Source organism: Oryctolagus cuniculus, chromosome 1 (genome assembly GCF_964237555.1).
Source record: "Oryctolagus cuniculus chromosome 1, mOryCun1.1, whole genome shotgun sequence".
NCBI lineage: Eukaryota > Metazoa > Chordata > Mammalia > Lagomorpha > Leporidae > Oryctolagus > Oryctolagus cuniculus.
The window spans coordinates 116,024,314-116,041,894 of NC_091432.1; positions in this window are offsets into that span (position 1 = coordinate 116,024,314).

Consider the following 17,581-nt stretch of genomic DNA (forward strand, 5'->3'; position numbering starts at 1 on the left):
TTAAGGGGTCCTGACACTCTTCTCTCTATAAAAGAGCTGTGCTCCCCACGTGCCCCACTCCCAGAGTGTTTTGTTTGGGCTTAGCCTAGTAATTGCCACCCTGGTGATGTTCTCCTGACTTGAAGTTAGTCAGTACGATCCTCCAAGGGACGGGCAAAGGGACTGACGTTCCCTGTGTGGTCTGGCCAGCATAAATCCAGTGAAATTATGACCACACTTGCTTCAGAGGATTCTGTTCAAATACATTTATAGCCACGCATCAGTTCAGTTAAAATCCCTAAGTATTTTTCACCTGGCCTGTTGAAGAGCCATTTTGTTCAGATATGCAGGGAATTTTGGAAATTTTATTATGAAACTTTGCACTTATTGCTCTTAAGATGTATTCGGGGCGGCGCCATGGCTCACTAGGTTAATCCTCCACCTGCAGCGCCGGCACCCCGGCTTCTAGTTCCGGTCAAGGCACCCGATTCTGTCCTGGTTGCTCCTCTTCCAGTTCAGCTCTTTGCTGTGGCCCGGGAAGGCAGTGGAGGATGGCCCAAGTCCTTGGGCCCTGCACCTGCATGGGAGACCAGGAGAAGCACCTGGTTCCTGGCTTCAGATCAGCACAGCGAGCTGGCTGTGGCGGTCACTTGGGGGGTGAACCAACAGAAAAGGAAGACCTTTCTCTCTTTCTCTCTCTCTCTCACTGTCTAACTCTGCCTGTCAAAAAAAAAATGTATTCGTTTCTGCTAAGTATCACAATTTGTTAATACTTTCATTGAATTCAGATTCAGTCACCTATATATATCTCTTCTTTAGCCTTATTTCATCTCTATGCCTGACAATCACTTGATCCAAACATAGATTTTTTTAAAGAATTATTTATTTTATTTATTTGAAAAAAGACAGAGGAATTACTCCCACCCCCACTGTTTCACTCCTCAAATGCCTGCAACAGTGAGGGTTGGGCCAGGCCAAAGCCAGGAGCTATGAGCTCCATCAGAATCTCCCACATGGGTGGCAGGGCTTAGTACCTTTTTTATTTTTTTAAAGATTTATTTTTATTTATTTGAAGGACAGAGTTACACAGAGAAGTAGAGACAGAGAGAGAGAGGTCTTTCAACCAATGGTTCACTCCCCAGATGGCTGCAACGGCTGGAGCTGTGCCGATCCAAAGCCAGGAGCTTCTTCTGGGTCTCCCACGTGGGCGCAGGGGCCCAAGGACCTGGACCATCCTCCACCACTATCCCAGGCCACAGCAGAGAGCCGGATCGGAACAGGAGCATCAGGGACCAGAACCAGTGCCCATATGGGGTGCCGGCGCCTGAGGTCTGGGCGTTAATCCGCTGCACCACAGCGCTGGCCCCAAGGGCTTAGTACTTGAGCCATCATCTGCTGCCTTCCAAGGTGTGCATTAGCAGGAAGCTCTACTGTAGAGAAAAAAGATAAAACAAACAAGGAGAGAATTCTTTGGCATGCTTCTGAAGACCTCACTGTAGCTTGACATGAGTTAATTTTTTCCAAGTCTTTGATGAATTTCCCATATTCTGAGGAAGTTGGTTTTCACAATTTTTGTGCATGTTTTTGTTGATTTTATGAAAGGGTAGCTTTAAAAAAAGATTTATTTATTTTCAGAGCAGCAAAGAGAGGATGAGACAGAGAGAAGGAGATCTTCCAGCTGCTGGTTCACTCTTCAAGTATCTGAAAACAGTGAGGGTTGGGCCAGGCCACAGCCAGGGGCTAATAACTCCATCCAGAGCTCCCACATGGTGGCAGGGGCCTGAGGACTTGCAGCGTCTTTTGCTGCTTTCCCAGACACATTAGCAGGGAGCTAGATCGGAAGTGAAGCAGATGACACTCAAACTGATATGGAATGCCAGAATTGCGAGCAGTTGCTTAACTCCCAGTGGCTTAACCACATGAACTCTTAAACTTTATTATCACAGTTGTTGCTAAATCATAAGCAAACACTCAAACACATCTCATTTTCCTTATGTGTCGCCTGACACATTCTGAAATTTTAAAATACAAAGCATATGCAAGAGGAATTAGATTTACAGTAATCCACAGGAAAGAAGTAGGATCAATGGTTTCCATATACATGGGAAACGTTTTCAGTAATGTATTTCATGCCATTCCAAAGTGGAACGAATTACTTTTTGTTCTGTTTAAACAGATATTATCCAAAGAATTACTGGGATGTTTAAGGGGCAAAAGTCCTTCTCTAGGTTAGAAATTTGGAATAGATTATGTTAGAGTTCTGATTACCTTTGAGGCTCTATGGTTCTAGTGAAAATCTCACCAGGACTGAGTTATAAAGAAGGAATGAACTATTTTTCAGACTGATAATTCTTTCAACTGCTACCCCAACTACTCAGTCAAGGATTGGGATTTGCCCCTCCCTCCCTTCCTCCTTCCCTTCCTTTCTTTCAATCTCTCTCTCTCTCTCTCAGACTTATTTATTTATTTGAAAGGTGGAGTTACAGAGAGAGAAGGACAGACAGATCTCTTCCATCCACTGGCTCACTCCCCAAATGGCTGCAACTGCCATGGCTGAGCCAGGATCCTGGAACTTCATCCAGGTCTCCCACAGGGGTGCATGGGCCCAAGGTCTTGGGCCATCTTCTGCTTTTCTGGGAGCATTAGTAGGGAACTGGATCAGAAGCAGAGCAGCTGGGACTCTAACCAGCACCCATAGGGGATGCCAGTATCGCAGGCAGCAGCTTAACCTGCTGCCCCACAATGTCAGCTCCATACATGTGATTCTCTTACACCTATTTATGTTGATTCCCAATGTCCTTGATGTTTTTTCTATATGTTTACCAACACCCTCCCCCCCTTTTTTTTGTTTGACAGGTAGAGTCATAGACTGATGAGAGAAAGAGAGAGAGACAGAGAGAAAGGTCTTCCTTCCGTTGGTTTACTCCCCAAATGGCTGCTATGGCTGGTGCTGCGCCGATCCGAAGCCAGGAGCCAGGTGCCTCCTCCTGGTCTCCCATGTAGGTGCAGGGGCCCAAGCACTTGGGCCATCCTCCACTGCCCTCCCGGGCCACAGCAGAGAGCTGGACTGGAAGAGGAGCAACTGGGACTAGAACCTGGCGCCCATATGGGATGCCGGCACCACAGGCGGAGGATTAACCAAGTGAGCCACAGCGCCAGCCCCCCAACATCCCTTTAACTAGAGACTCTGAGGGCTTTGTGTGAGGTTTTTGGGAACAATGTGCTTGCCTCTAGTTTGCATAAGCCACTGCCCATGTCTCTTCCCTAGTGAAAACAGGAGCATGTGGTCTCTTCCATCTTCTGCTGTTTCCCTTGATTTTTGGCAGTGGCTCTGTTACTTTTGCAAGTGAATCTAAAGTCCCCTGGAGTACCTTTGGTCTTGTTCAGAGATTTTTAACTCATTTAAAGAGTGTAACAGGGGCCAGCATTGTGGTACAGCAGTTAAAGCGACTGCCTGTAATGCCAACATCCCATATGGGCACCGGCTCATGTCCCAGCTGCTCCACTAACAATCCAGCTCCCTGATTAAGGCCTGGGAAAAGCAGCAGAAGATGGTGCAAGAGTTTGGGCCCCTGCCACCCACATGGGAGATGAAACTTCTGGCTCCTGGCTTCAGCCTGGCCTGGCCCAGCCCTGGCTGTTGTGGCCATCTGGAGAGTGACTCAGAGGGTGGCAGGTCTCTCTCTTTTTCCCCTCTCTCTGTAACTCTGACTTTCAAATAAATAAATAAAAATATTTTTTTAAAAAGTGTTTAAGATATCTTTCCTTGTTTCTGCCATTTTGACTTTGACTTGGATCCTTTCTTGCTCATGTTTGTTCAGCTTCTTCCAGTTTGATGACCAACCTTTCCTCAAGATGATGGGTGAAACCCATACATTCAGTTCTGTAAAGATCTGACAAAGCAATATTTGTATTCTGTAAGGTCATGTCCAGCTGGCCCTTAGTGTCCTCAGGGAATTGATCCAAGACCCCCCCCACACACACACACATACACACTCCCACCCAAGGATACCAAAATTCTGCTCATGTCTCTTATATAAAATGGCATAATTGTGTATAACCTATGCCTATTGCCTTGGATACTTTAAATCATCTCTAGATTACTATTGATATGTAATACAACATAAATGCTATGTAAATAGTTGCTATACTATGTTATTTAGGAAGTTAACAGCAAGAAGAAAAGTCTGTACATGGTGAGTACAGATGCAATTTAAATATATTTTTTACATATATATAAATATATATATGTATATAGATAGATCCTGCATTGGTTGAATTGTAGATACAGAATCTGTGGACATAGAAGGCCAATTGTACTTCTCTTGCTTAAAGTCTTTCCATAGCATCTCACTGCACATAATAAAAGTTAGATTCCTCATCATGGCCCAGCAAGGTTGGTCCTGAGGTCTGGATTTCTCTCCACACTCATGTCTACCACCCCTTGTCTTGTCCACAATGTCTTAGCCACACTTCTTTTCTTAAAAATGTACCCTCAAATTTATCAAGATTTCCCTCACCATTAATATTTCCCATTATTTTTATAGCCTTTGCACCTGATGTTTCTTCCCAGAATTCTCTTTACCCTGTGGTTCTTGTCATTCTCATCTTGCCTCCACTGACTTCACCTTAGCATGACACTCTCTGGACAATTTCTAAATTTTCCTGCCTACTGCCCTCACCAGAAGCTACCCTGTTTCATTCCATCTCTTATCATTGCCCTCTTCCTATCTCTGTGTCATTTCCTTCTTTCTGTCTCTATCTCATTACTCTCTTTCCATCTCTGTCTAGTCATTCTCTTTCTTGTCCTTCATAGCTTCTTTCATTATCCAGTGTTATTTTATTTTCAATTGATGTACTGGCTTATTTTTGGTCTCCCTCATCAATAGGTTTGTCTTCTAGGAAAGAAGTCTTGCTTGTTTTGTTCACTGCTGTACTCCTGAGCCTAAATTGGAAGGTATTAGGTCCTCTTTAAGGAGTACCCAGATGAATGAATGAATAAATGAATGAGGAAATAAGAATAGTGTGGGAGGAGTGAAGAGCTGAGTCCAGAATCCATACAGGGAATGGAAGAAAGGACAGTCAGAGCATGGGAGAAAATTCATCAAGAACTTAGGGACCCTGTTCCAAGAGGGAACTCCAGCTAAAGGTGCTCAGAGATTGAGGAAGAGGGTAGACCATTGAGCCTGAGGTAGAGATTTTGAGGTGAAGGGAACCAAATGATGAAAGAAGAATGGCATGGGATACTTAGGAAGAGGTTCATTTTCCAAAGGAAAGAAGCGTCTCTCACTAGGATTATTGGGGGAGGAATTAGAGATAACAGCAGCAGAAGCAATATTGTGAGTAAAGATAATGTGTGGGACAATGAAGCACACCTGTTGATAGATCTTGCTAAAGCAAGAAGCCATATTATCCATTGAGTGTCAGTGGTAGGGAGGCACAGGGAAACCTGGGACAGGGAAGACCTGCTGAATCACGGCAGTTCCCTTCTTGAAGCATAGAGGAATGCCAAAAGAAGCATTTCAAGTGCAACATGTATCTGACTAGGAGTCAAGATGCAAAAATCGGAGCCCAACCTAGGCAAGTCAGATGACCTGCTTTTGCTAGTCTAAGTGGATTTTGAAAAATAGTGCACACCCCTTGGGACAAGGAGAGGGAATTAACATGTTTATTTTAAACTGTGGCCAAAGAGCACATATGGCACTGTGAGATATCAGGCTCTCTCCAATCATTCCCTCATCCTGCTAGCCAGCTGTGTGGTGTGTTCTGACCGGCCAAGGGAAGTTTGGGATTAGAGCAGGAAGCAGTGACATGATGATGAGACTATGCAGTCCCTTCCTGGGCTTGTATATGGCAGAGCCTGGCATGTAAGATGGGGCCAAAAACAGGTTGTAGAAATGAACTGAATTTTATCTGAATGATTAGGGAAGTCAGGTCCCTCCTGATACTCAGGAGCACCCCGAGTATACCCACCCCTTGACCCACTGCAACAGCCTGTGCAGAGAAGCCATTGGCACCCTAAGCTTGAACAACCTCTAGGAAGCCCATGGTTGTGCCTCAGTAAGAACTTTTTATTTGTTTGGGGGTAGAATTACAGGCAGAGAGAGGGCGAGACAGAGACAAAGACCTTCCATCTGCTGGTTCACTCCCCAAGAGGCCACGAGAGCTGAGCCAATCTGAAGCCAGGAGCCAGGAGCTTCTTCTGGATCTCCTATGTGGGTGCAGGGGTCCAAGCACTTGGGCCATCTTCTACTGCTATCCCAGGCCATAGCAGAGAGCTGGATCATAAGAGAAGCAGCCAAGACTTGAACTGGTGCCTATATAGATGCCAGCACTGCATGTGGTGGCTTTACCTGCTATGCCACAATGCTGGCCCCAAGAACATTGTTGATAGCAGTTTTGAGACTTCAAATACATGAATAGGAATAAAGAAAAATATATTCTGTGGTACAGTACTCTAAGATCTTCAGAAGCAAAGTTATTCCAAGTTTCAAATATTGCTATTTGCATGGCATAATTCTTCATACATTTTTAGCATGCATATGGCTGGAGCTGTTAACTAGGCAGAAGAGAATGGTGTCTTAGAGAAATTTTGTCATTCTTATCTTTGCTGCTACTGTACTAGTCTCTAACCTTGTCCTTAACAGTAACTGTGAAGAGTGTGGTGAGCTCTATTCCATATTGAAGCTTTGGAAGATGGAGTTACAGCTTTGGTGCTGAAGGGGAAGGGATAGTTGGGAAAGTGTTGAAAGAGGTAATATTTGAAACAAATAAGGAATTGGCACTATTGCTATCTTCATTTTTTTAACATAGAAAATTAAATTCAAGAAAAGTTAAATGACTGGGCCATTCAATTTTTATGTGGCAGAACCACTGATTCTATGTTTTCATTCCTGTCTCATGGATTTCTCCAGAAGCTGAACCAATAGATGAACCCCAGGACATACGGGAGGAAAGGGAAAGACTTTGGTAACTAGGCCATCTGAACAATGAAATAATTTTTAAGAATAATGGCATTTCTGTAAGTTCCCGAGAGAGTACATGGCTATGCTTGCTGTTTGGGAGAGGCGTAGTGCTCGACTTTGTATTTCAGAATGATCGATGAGGTTCCACTCAAAAGCCTGACCAAGTTGAGTGGCTGCCAAGTTCCTTGTCCTGCCTTCTGCCATGTGCTTCCCTGCCCCCACTCCATGATTGCCATGCCTCCCAAGCTCCAAAAGCACACACTTGCTTTTTGTCAAACAGCCTTGCGACTGGGTGCTTTTAAGTCTGTCCTCATCACTGATCTGTGGCCTCCACTAGTGCAAAGATTCACGTTCAGAATTCCAGCACGGGGATGGAAGGACACACTCCCTTTTCCGTATTGATAAGGATGGCCCCACTCTCTCTTTGTTCTCCACCCTTCTGGGTGAATGAGGAGCCTGTATTGGAGAATGGTGATGAGAGACAAATACAGGGAAATTGGGAAAAATGTTTTACTCATTTTTGAATCTCCAAAACCTAGCAAAATACTTGAAAAATAGCACAGAGACATTTCAAAATGCTTGTGGAAAATGTAATTAAAAGATGTACATTTTGGTGCAAAATATTTTTGAAACCCATGCATACAAGGAGTCTTTAAAAAGTTTGTGGAAAATGTGTATTATGAAAATAATATAAAAGGATTTCAATTTTCTTTGCATCCAAATAAATTTCTTTTAATTCCAATTTTTCATTAACATTTGAAATACCCTCTATAAAGACACTCATAATCTACAGTGAGGATAACATATCAGTGGTGAGAAGATGGCACATGCATAAATGATTATAATATAAAGCAGATTAAAAGCAAGGCATACAGGATCAGAGGACAGGAAGGTTACATTCCAAGTAGTAAAACACACATAACACACATGAAGAAAGTCCACTGAAAACAGAGTCTAAAGCCCTCTTTCTTCTCTCCTTCCCTCCCTCCCTCCTTCCCTCCCTTCCTTCCTTCCAGATTTATTTATTTACTTGAAAGACAGAAGTTTACAGAGAGAGAGAGATCCTCCGTCCCCTGGTTCACTCCCCAAATAGCCACAAAGGCTGGGTAGGTCAGAAGCCAGGAGCCAGATGCTTCTTCCAGGTCTCCCATATGGCTGCAGGTGCCTAAGAACTTGGACCATCTCCCACTGCTTTCCCAGGCACATTAACAGAGAGCTGGATTGGAAGTGGAACATCCAGGACTTGAACTGGTGCCCATATAGGATGCTGGCATCTAATGTGGCAGCTCTACCCTCTATACCATAACACTGGTCCCCAGAGATAGAATTTCAACAGGAAGTGATTCAATAGCATGATGTCCTTTTTTTTTCTTCAAGATTTGAAAAATTTATTTGAATGTTGGAGTTGCAGAGAGAGGGAGAGACATAGAGAGAGGGAGAGATCTTCCATGTGCTGGTTCACTCCCCAAATGGCCATGACAGCCATGTTGGGCCAGGCCAAAGCCAGGAGCTTCTTCCAGGTCTCTCACCTGTGTGCAGGGGCCCAAACACTTGGACCATCTTCTGCTGCTTTTCCTAGGTCATTAGCAGAGAGCTGGATCAGAAGAGCAGCCAGGACATGAACCAGTGCCCATATAGGATGCTGGCACTGCAGTGCCCATCTAGCATACTGGCACATGCTGTACCACAAAACCAGCCCCTAAAACGACATTCTTGGCAAGAAAATAACAAAAGAAGAGACAGGAAAGATAGAGGTCTGAAATGGGAAAGTGAATAATTTACTTTATCTGAACTCTGGGCACACTTAGAGGAATAATGATGGATAATGATGGAAAAGTAAAGTAGGTATACTTTCATGTCTGTTAAGGAGTCTGGACTTAGTTTAATTGATATATAGGAGTTATGAGTAAATTGATGTGAAATGAGTCTAGGAAAATTAGTCTGACAGCATAGGAAACATGGAATGAGAAAAAATAGGAGCAATGATTGCACTAGCTGTAATAAAAGAAACACTGTGGGTAGGAGTCAGCTGGTTCTGGGGGAAATGTGAATCTGTAAAACAATGAATTTGGCAAATGAGAAAATGGGCAGCAAAGGTGGAAAGTTTACTATAGTCATGGTACCTGGGGAAAACATTTTATAATGATATAAAAAGTTACACCATATTATGTATAATCAAAAAGTTACATCATTAAGGAAGTTATAGAGAAAATAGCCAAAGTGGTACTTTGGGGCAAAAAATAAGTGGTGGATCACGGGCCTCCTTTAGTATATTTTGGGTTTCAGATATTGATAGATTCCTGGAAATTTGAATCTATTTCTCAGAACAGAGGAGAGGTTGTCAATCAAGATTAGAGAGTCATCCATATGGAGTGATAATTGAAGTAATGGAAATGGGTGATATCTAGAAGGGAGACTATAGAGATGGGGGATCTGAGGATACCTAAATGTAGGAGGGTAGAGGAAGAAGTGGAGCCAGGGAAAGAGTGATTACAGCGAGAGTGATCTCAACAGTGCTGTCAGGGAGCAAGGATATACACAAAGATGTGCACCAGAGTTAACTTGGAGGAAACATGCTTGGGAGACTTGGTAACTGGGATATCACTGATGACCTTAAGAGGAGTCCAGTAGGAGGAGAAAGAGGGAAAATGCATAATGGAAAAAGCTAATGGAGATGTGTTGGTGCGAAACTAGTGCGTGTGATGGACTTTTTTTTTTTTTTTTTTTGACAGGCAGAGTGGACAGTGAGAGAGAGAGACAGAGAGAAAGGTCTTCCTTTTGCCGTTGGTTCACCCTCCAATGGCCGCTGCGGCTGGCGCGCTACGGCCGGCGCACCGCGCTGATCCGAAGACAGGAGCCAGGTGCTTCTCCTGGTCTCCCATGGGGTGCAGGGCCCAAGCACTTGGGCCATCCTCCACTGCACTCCCTGGCCACAGCAGAGAGCTGGCCTGGAAGAGGGGCAACCGGGACAGAATCCGGTGCCCTGACCGGGACTAGAACCTGGTGTGCCGGTGCTGCAAGGCGGAGGATTAGCCTAGTGAGCCGCGGCACCGGCCTGACTTTTTTTTTTTTTTTTTTTTTTTGACAGGCAGAGTTAGTGAGAGAGAGAGAGAGACAGAGAGAAAGGTCTTCTTTCCGTTAGTTCACTCCCCAAATGGCCACTTCCTCCTGGTCTGCCATGCGGGTGCAGGGCCCAAGCACTTGGGCCATCCTCCACTGCACTCCCTGGCCACAGCAGAGAGCTGGACTGGAAGAGGAGCCACCAGAACAGCATCCGGCGCCCCGACCGAGACTAGAACTTGGTGTGCCGGTGCCGCAGGCGGAGGATTAGCCAAGTGAGCCATGGCGCTGGCCTGGATTTGACTGTTTTCAAGGGCATTTGGTGGTGAGAATGAAAGAGCACTGGAAAATGATGGGAACTTAGGATGCGTAAGGGTTTTCTTAGGGAAGGTCATGTGGGCAAAAGCTGAGATGTCAACTCCAAAGGAAAGAGGGAAGCTTCGAGAGAAAGGAGACAACAGATGGAAGAGCACAGTCCCAAGGAGGAAGGAGGGGCCTGTTCAGGAGCGCTGGTTGAGTGCTGAACCTCAGATTGGGGGGTGCAGGAGAATGATAGAGGAGGAGGGGGAGAGGAGGAAGAAGAGACATACAGATATCAAGGTAGGAAGAAAAGAATTTGAAGTTGTTCAGACGAGAGAGAAAATATCTCAGTAGAACAGACAACACAGTTATCTGCTTGAGTGGGGAGCTGTACAGAACTACAGGAGAGAACAGGAGAGATTGAAACGTCTTGGGAAAGTGGGATGCTGATTGAATGAAGGCGGGTGAAAGCATATGTGAGTATCAGTAGATCCATCAAAGAATAGATTTAGGGTGGATCCAGTTTAAACGGCTTCCAGGTTTCTCCAGTAACACTTGGAAACCATTCCTGAAGGCTGGAGAGTGGCAACGTAGAACAGCAGAAGTTTAAGGTGTTGGGCACCCTAGGGTGGTGATGAGAGTGTGAAACACTTCATCATGTGTCCAGTCTGACAGAGCTTATGGAGAAGACTGGAGAACCACAAAGTGAATGGTGGTGAAAATAAGAATCAGAGGACGTTGTAGAGGTTGCAAGCAGATGACAAGGAGGAAGGGCAGGAAATGATGAGCAGAGAGGCTATTTTGGCTTCTTTGATGTGGATCCAAGGGAAGGGATAAGCAAGTCTGCATTGTAGGGCTTTTGCTAAGTGACTGAGCAGCGTTGCAAATGGAGAGCACTGGAGTTAAAGAGATCAGGACCATGAAATTTTTAAATTTACATACTTCTGTATGAATTTATTTTTAAAATGCAAATACTACCAGGTTTTTGTGAAATTGATAAAAAACCAATAAAGTTATGGTCTTCAAGGAAGCAAAGCAGAGGGTGACCGTAACTTTATTCGTTTTTTATTGTCACCAAGGCAGCAATAGTTATCTAGTGAACTCAATATATGTTTTGCTGGACTAGGCTGAGAGATGATGGATGTCTAGCAAGTCTCTGGAATCAAAAGGAAAGAAAAAGAACAGGCAAGACTAGAACACAAGAAGCATGGTCAGTATGGATGATTGGCGTTGCCCATGGTGGTGGTGTATTCCAGAAGAGGGAAGAGCCATTCTTTCAATGAAGTCACTGAGTAAGCTGGATGATCATAAGGAAGTCGATAGAACGTTGAGAGGAGATGCACGAAAAGTTTCAAAATATCTCTAATGAACTCCATAAAGCAAGAGCTGGCTGAGTCGCGTGGGTACCACTGTGGCCCGAATATGGTGGTGAGGAGCGAGGGTTGTGAGTGCTTATCTGCTTGGGGCATAGAAGTAAGTGGAGGGGTTTGGTATTGTTGGGAACTGGGGCAGAGCTCCAGTTAGTAGAATGGAGGACGTAAGATCAAGATTGGGGGAAAGTTTGTTCTAATAACACCATAGTCCCTCTGCAACTGGCATTTGTGACTCATAAACATAACCCAGATAAATAGGCAGCTGGTCCCGAAGGGCCGTGCAGGCCTTGAGGGTGGAACCAAATCTCAGAGGGAGGAGAACATGTCTCTTGTTTTTATGCAGGAGGAAACAGGCAGATCGCTGGCCCTGTTTTTGTGTGTATTTGAAGTGGAAAGAAGAGTAAGGGAACTGCAGTTCTTTAAATTTCATCACCAAATGTCCGTGGCTTTGTCCAAGACCAGTGTGGTAAGAGATAGGAGGATTCCTGCACTTTTTCTGAGACTGCCCTAGTAGAGAATGACTTTGAGTTTATTTTTTTTTAACAAATTGACAAAAAAGTTTAGGTTTCTTCATATTCTACTTTCAATAATCAAGAAATGACTATGACAAAAACAAAAACCAAGCATATAGACAATAAAAGAAAATTTTTAAAAAAGAGGACTAAAGTCTAATTCACATTCTGAGGTTAGATATATTACAGTACCAGGTACCTTGCAACTGTGATGTAACTGTTTACTATTCATATAGTAACTGATATCATATGATATGCATATAACTGATATTATATGTAATGTACATATAATGTCATAATAACACATAATATATATTATATATGTAATGCCATATATATAACATATATGAGCTCTGAATTGTGGAGCATGGCATATATTATCTCATTTAATCTTCACACCAACCCTAACAGGTTTGTATTATTACACCCATTTTACTTATGGGGAAACCAAAGCAATGGAATGGAAAAGTAGGGTCAGCCAAGTCAGAAACCTAATAATTGGAGACTCTGGGATTCCAACTTCTGATTCTAGCAGCAGACTGCTTCCCGTACTGTCTTGTACCAGCTTTCTCCATACCAAGAAAATTCATCTCTCAGGAGAAGTCAGCGTGAGGTGAGGTTAAATGGCAGTAGGAGAAACTGGAGTGTGAGCTAAAGAAGCACTCCTAAGTGTTTAAAGGACCCTGGAAAAGAAAAGGTGGATTCATCTTCCTGGAATGATTTTAGATCTTTGTGTTTTTGTACACTCTTTGCTCTTTTGTTTTTTATTTTGCTGGCAGGAATAAGGTGGAATAACAGCTCAAAGCCTTATCCTGCCGATGTAATCTATTTATTCTGTCTCATGATGTCAAGCTGAGAAGCTCCGACTTGCACTTTTCAACTCCCTGACTCAGCTTATTTGAAGCCCCCAAGTGGAATGTGTAGTGATATATCCGTAGCTTTCCTAGAAGTTCCTGTCCAGGCAGCCTGCAATTCTAACTAATGAGGTAAGATGAGCATGCCCAACAGCTGCTGTGTTGGAGAGCTTTATTTAGATTTCCTAAGCAAGGCATCCCCTGCTCACAGTTTGCAGGAATGCCTGTTCCCAACTAGAAGAGAGTTACAGAGTCAACTTCCAGGCTGACCCTGTAAGTGCAGTGGAAAGATGGCAGAGTGGAATTCTCTTTTGTATTTCATAGGAGATGGACTGGCAGCTCCTCGCTTGTTGGTCTTTGGACAGTTCTGGGTTTGTACTCTCCATTCTGCTCCTAGCCGTGGTGTCACTTTGACCTTGATCTGGTGGGCATTGCTATTCTTTTTAGCCAACAGAGGGAGACAACTCTTTCCAGTGTCCAGGGAGCAGAGGTACAAAGGTGGACAAGCTTCTACACTTGAGAGGAAGAGAATAGTGACCCCTCGCACCCCCTTACCACCAATTTTTGGTTTCACATGAGTCAGAGTAAGAAGAAACAAAGGAGACTGGGCATTTGGCATAGCAGTTAAGACACCATTTGAACACACTCGTCCCATATCAGAATGCCTGGATTTGAGTCCCAGCTCCACTTCCTATTCCAGCTTCCTGCTAATGCACCCTGGGAGGCAGCAGGTGGTGGGTCAAGCAGCTGGGTCTCTGACACCCACATGGGAAACTTGGATGGAGTTCTAGGCTATTGGTTTCTGCCTGGCCCAGCCCTGGCTGTTGTGGGTATTTGGGGAGTGAACCAGAGGAAGGAAGATTTCTTTGTCTGTCTTTCCTTGCCTTTCAAATAAAAGCAAACAAATAAGTAAAACTTGAAAAAGAGGATACTGTACTATTTTTTGGTCAGTTAAAATATGAAAATGCTTGACTCCAAGGTTATTAAAACATTACCTACATGTGTCTTGGATGAATAAAATTAATATCCCAGGTGATTTTATTAAAATACACTTATATTTTCATTTCACTTTCCATGAACTTTTTTTTTTAAATTATATGAAAGAGTTACAGAGAGAGAGAGAAGGAGAGGCAGAGATTATAGAGATCTTCCACCTGCTGGTTCACTCCCCAGATGGCTACAACAACTGGAGGTGGGCTGATCCAAGGCCAGGAGCCAGGAACGTCTTCTGAGTCTCCCACATGGGTGACAGGGGCCTAAGGACTTGGACCATCTTCTTCTCTTTTCTCAGGCACACTAGCAGGTGGCAGGATCAAAAATGGAGCAGCTGGGACTCACACCGTCACACATATGGGATGCTGGTGTCACAGGTGGGAGCTTTACCAGCTACATCACAATGCTGGCCACACCAGGTGGTTTTAAGGAGCTTCATTTTCCTACTTTTGTATACTTTTATACATTTTTAAGAACTTCTATGATGAGGACATAGTTCAAAAACGTCAGGGGAAAATACAACTGAGAATAGATGAATACAGCCTGGTTCAGTCCCATCCAGATGGCCAGGTCTTTTGCAGCCTGTAAAAGTACTTTATAAACATGCTGTGCACCTGGGTCTGAATTTCCCAGGGAGCAGTTATGACAAGAATAGGACCACTGAATGGGGAGGAGAGATGTGACACCCCAAGTGCTTGTGTTCACTCCACAGTCTGAGGGGGCTTTAGAGAGTTTGTGGGAAATTGAAGTTAAACGATATATTTATTTTGGTGCAAAAATGTTACATTTCACTCACAGGAGGAGTATTCCAAAAGTTCATGGCAAATCATTGTGGTATAGTGGGTAAAGCTGCCGCCTACAGCGCTGGCATCCCATATGGGCACCAGTTCGAGTCTCGGCTGCTCCACTTCTGATCCAGCTCCCTGCTGATGTCTGGGAAGGCAGCAGAGGATGGCCCAAGTCCTTGGGCCCCTGCACTCATGTGGAAGACCCAGAGAAAACTCTGGGCTCCTGGCTTTGGATTGGCCCAGTTCAGGCCATTGGGGACATTTGGAGAGTGAACCAGCAGATGGAAGACCTCTCTGTCTCTCTCTCTCTCTTTCGCTCTGCCTCTCTGTAACTCTATCTTTAAAATAAATAAATAAATATACTTTTTTAAAAAAACTATGCATGGACTTCAAAATATTTTACACCAAAATAAGTGTGTCTTTTAACTCCACTAGAATGAACTTTTGGAAGTGCCCCCATCTGCCTTGTAGGAACCAATTCCTACTTTACGTCATGGACTATTGGAAGTGATGCTATTTCCCCTGTAGTTTAAGCTTGAAGAAACAAGTGTGGGCACATAAGAAAGTTCTCTTGACCATGTGTCTGGCCTAAACTTTCTTTCCTTTCTTTTTCTTTTGTTTGTTTTGTTTTGAAAGAGTTACAGAAAGAAAGGGAGAGACAGAGAGAAAGAGAGATGTTCTATCCTCTGGCTCACTCCCCAGATGGCCACAATGGCCACCATTGGGCCAGGCTAAAACCAGGAGCCAGGAGTTTCTTCTGGGTCTCCTATGTGGATGCAGGGGCCCAGGCCATCAACTCCTGGTTTCCCAGGCCATTAGCAGGGGTCTGGATCAGAAGTGATGTATCCAGGACACAGACCAGTGCCCATATAGGATGCCAGGATTGCAGGTGGTGACTTTACTTGGGTCCCATAAAATTTTCTTTTGAAATGCTTGTTTATTCATTTTTATTTTCAAGGCAAAGCAACAGAGTGAGAAAGATACAAAAGAGAGATCTTCCATCTACTAGTTCACTTCCTAAATGCCTGCAACAGCTTGTGCTGGGCTAGGCTGAAGCCAGGATCACAGAAACTCCATCTGGGTGTCCCATGTGGGTGGCAGGGACTCAGGACATGGGCTATCATCTTCAGCCTCCTGGACGTATCAGCAGGAAGCTGAACTGGAAGTAGAGGTGGAGGCAGGGCTTGATCTCAGGCACTCTGATAGGTGTCCAAGCAACAGCTTAACCTGCTGTACCACAAGGCCAGAAAATCTATCAGAGTGACCCTAAATAAAGTAAAACTGGTAATAATATGAAAAACACTTACTGAATGCTGAATATATATTGGGAAGAGAATATTATTTTATTTAATCTTTTCACCAACTTTGTGAGATAAATTATTATCATGTCCATTTTACAGATGAGGAAACTGTGGGTTAATGACGCTGAGTAATTTGCTCAAGACAGTATGGATCAAATCCCGGGCCCTGTCCAAGCTGGGTGGACTCCAAAGTCATTGTCTCCAAAGAAGCCATTATTTTGTTCCTCCCAAGGGTAAAGGGTGCTTGATTCTCTAATAGTTGAATTCTTTCTAAAATATTTCCTACAAGTAGTCCAATTCAAGAACAATTAAGTAGGACTCTGAGTGGTATTGGGTAGAGTGAAACTGGAAAAAAATATGAGGATGGGGGGTTTGTGTGGAACTGTTCTCACTGCTTCAGAATAAATAGAATTTATAAATGAAAGATGGCATTTGTCAAGCAATTGCTATGTGTTTGGCTTTATGCTAGGTGTTCTACCAATGTGCATTATACAATGTAATCTCTACAACTTTGCAACCTTGCAAACATTATTCCAGTTTTTAAATGGAAGCACTAAAGCTGAGAGAAATTAGCAGCTTGCTCATAATCTCAAAGCTGGAGAGTGATGGAGCCATTTTTCAAACCCAGGTCTTCCTCTTACCAAAGTACATTCAGTAGTACCTCAAAATGCGTGTGTGTTGATCATAAAAATTGCCAGGTAATGAAGTATGAATGAAGTAGAGCAAACCATCATCACTCCTGCGGAAGAAAAGGCATCTGACCCAGCAACCAGAATCAGTTACATAACTTCTGTTACATCATGTGTAATGAACCAAAAGAGCTCTGGGAACACACCTGTTTAAAAGCCCAGGGACTGCTTTCCACATCTGTGAGCAGGGTAATTATGAAGTACGCCTCGCTCACTTCATTGGGCTGCTGAGATGCCAATGTGAAAACATACCTGAAAGTGCTCTGTAAGTTTCAGAATCCTTTGTAAATATAAATTGTTATGGCTCTTCTTTCTCTGTAGATTTCCAGAATCACCCTGCATGAAATTTTTTTTAAAAGATTTATTTATTTATTTATTTGAAAGTCAGAGTTACACAGAGAGAGGAGAAGCAGAGAGAGAGAGAGAGGTCTTCCATCCACTGGTTCACTCCCCAACTGGCAGCAACAGCCGGAGCTGTGCTGATCTGAAGCCAGCAGCCAGGATCTTCTTCCAGGTCTCCCACGCGGGTGCAGGGGCCCAAGGTCTTGGGCCATCTTATACTGCTTTCCCAGGGCTTAGCAGAGAGCTGGATTAGAAGTGGAGCAGCCGAGACTCAAACCAGGGCTCATATGGGGTGCCAATGCTGCAGGTGGTGGCTTTACCTGCTACACCACAGCACCAGCTCCCCTGCATAAAATATTAATAGGAAATAGCCAAGAAGAAATTCTGTGCCTTGTGTAAAGTTATAGAATGAAGGGTGGAAGAGG